Source organism: Condylura cristata, unplaced genomic scaffold (genome assembly GCF_000260355.1).
Source record: "Condylura cristata isolate star-nosed mole 26May11 unplaced genomic scaffold, ConCri1.0 scaffold00015, whole genome shotgun sequence".
NCBI classification, from domain to species: Eukaryota; Metazoa; Chordata; class Mammalia; order Eulipotyphla; family Talpidae; genus Condylura; species Condylura cristata.
Window position 1 is genome coordinate 45322260 of NW_004567116.1, and position 3066 is coordinate 45325325.

Sequence of the window (3066 nt, forward strand, 5' to 3'; positions counted from 1 at the left end):
TATGAATAGATAAATAAATCTTTTTAAAAAAAGCAAAAAACAAAAAATCTCAGGAGGTATAGGAGTATTATTGATTCTACCTTTAACCCTTCTAGCTCCCTCATTTGACCAAGGGAGAAGAAAAGTTTAGGGAAAGTGACAGTAGATATTTATAGGATTAAGAAGATGAAAACCTCAGTTCAAAAAATAGATGTGATGTCCTTTTAATTGAACAAATAACATTCAGCCCCCATAACCGACATCAAACATTAAGTCTGGAAAATAAGCATTTCCATTTCCTCATTTGCTTTTCTTACCATCCTACCAATATATGTTTTAGATCGAACAAAGTAATAGTAGTAAGTATTTTTACCATTTTGACCGAACCACTTTTGATCACTCTGTATCCAAACATACTCATTGGGGACATGTCCCAAGTGTGTGGTATTAGAGAGGCACAGCCCTCTGCTCCCTACTGCTGGCAAATAGATTGTGACCCAGGATGCAGTCCCACTCAGGAGGCTTTACCAGAGACTTTGAATACGGATGTAAAGATGCAGTTATCCATGACACAAAATTGGGGTCAGATTCAGAGGCTAAAATAACACAATAGAGGTGGAAAATTATATAAAAATTATGAAACTAGTATTAAATGGAAAAGGCCAAATGTTTAAAAATGGACACAAGAATTTAGCTAGAAAAGAAGGACAGAAAACATGCAGTTGATATGGTGGCCCAATACATGTGTTTGATTATTTTCTATGCTTTAAAAAAAAAATTTCTCACCCACTCACCCACTGTCCTGTACTCGGTGTTTCCTAACTGTTCTTCAAGTACTTTTATAGCAACATGACATGCTACTCATCTCTGTCATTTTAATTGAAAAGACCTTTTAAAAGTTTAACAGCTTCACAGAGAGTGGACATTCTTACAAACTGCCGATTTTGTGGCATTTGATTTAATTTAAAGTCTAATGAACTTGTCTCTGACTCTCTAAAACTGACACTTTATATTTATTTATCTTTCCCCTTTGCTCTCCATTACTGATCTTGAACACTAATAAACTTTTACAAGTGTTGTGATTTCCTGACCAAGCATAATATTGTTCACCAGTGATAAGGCACAAGGACAGACCTCGCTATCTTAAAACTGTATAGAATTTTGTACAAGCAGCTTCTTTAAATTATCCTCAGTTCATTAATATTTTCAATAGCTATTAATAATTCCAAAAACATCTTAGTAAGTATAAATGTAAGTTCATGTTCTAAATTGAGTTACCCACCTTTATATAAACCAGGTTGTATAATCTATTATGAATCTAATAGCAACAGTAGACAAAAATAAAAGGCTGAACAGAAGCATTTCTTGGATCAAATATAGTTCATATAGATTTAAAAGGAAACAGAGATGATAAGGAAGAGATAGAGAGATAGAAAGAGAACTAGTCTAAGTTACTAAATTTCACTCCATTGGGCCCTTTGACGAATTCTCCAGGTAAATCATATAGAGAGCACCAGTAGGTGAATGCATTTCCTGCTCTAACAGTTGTGAGGAGTGGAGGCTTCAAATACTAATGTAACTTTCAGGTGAGTTGATCAGCACTAATGAAACAAAGGCTCTAAGGCTCTAAAGGCAAATTATGGATCGACAACAAATAGTTTCTTCATATTCACAAAACAGAGCTAAAAATTACTGGAGACTATGAAGTTTAAGTAAGGTTTTGCATAAAAACTAATATCCAAGTGCTTGGAATAGGGTACGTATTCAAAGTGTGTTTTGTTTTTTGTGTTTTTTGGTAATTATTATTCTTCTTAACACAGCTGGTCAGTCCATACTATGTAGAACTACTGCTCATCAGTGTGAATTAGTGCAAATGAATAGTTGGATTAATCATCATAAAATTTTATTGAGTATAATTCACAAATAGTTATGAATCACTACCAAAGAGAGGCTGGAGAAACATTTATATTCTTAATGTTGTTTATCTATTTATTGACATAATTTGAAACCGATAGTTTTATTTGGTTTCCAGTGGTTTTTTTGTTTGTTTGATTTTTTGTTTTTTTGTTATTTGTTTCAATGTCTTTGGAGGCAGAGCATTCATTTTCATAGGTATCTGAATGATACAGAAAAAAATATTTGAGATTGGTCCTATTTTTTCAGTTAAATCTAAGTTAGCAGATGTTGTGAAACACTTCCTGGTACAAAGAAGAACCTATGGACAAGTGTTTTTGCCTCAATTTACCAATTTATAAAATAAAAACAGTATGCTCTCTGCCTACATGAAGATATAGAAGGATCATATGACATTACATTTGTGGAAAGACTATACAAAGTATTAGGCATCATTTTGTTAATGTTTCATAACATTTATTGCTTCCCAATATTCCTTCTCAGCATATGTATACATGTATATGTATGCATGTATACATATATGGACAAATAAATAGAGATATATAGGTATAGATAGATATAAACATAGATCTGTTCATTCTCTACTTTCTGTATCCTCTTACCAGATGTGAGGTCCCAGAGGGAAAGAATCTGATCTGCCCCAAACATGTGTCCAGTAGAACAGTGCTTAGTATCTATATGAAAGAAATGGCTGACAAATGAATGTTTATAAATATTAATGTTTATAAATATTTTGTTAATGTTTCTGTTAATGTTTATAAATATTTCTGTTAATGTTTATAAATATTTTGGTAGCATTGATTAAGATACTATCCATTTGACAAAGTTATCTTTCCATATAAATTTAAGGTGCTACATCTTTAACTCAAAGACTAGTTAAAAAGGTTAAGACTATCAGAGCTCTCTCTGGTGGTACAACAGGTTAAGGCACTGCATTTTGAAGCTCTCTGAAGTCACTGCAGCACAAGTTCTATCCTTGGCCAGGGAGCTGACCCACATGGCACAGCAGACCTCTCCTGACCCACCTGCTGCTCCGCTCAGCAGTGTACTTTGTCAATCTGCCTTTTCTGCTCCCCACTCCATCTCTGGTGAATCCTCTCACCCATTATCCCTGTACCCCTGGCCTGCACCCCATTTCTTGTAAGCATAAATAAATATATTTTTTTAATGGTA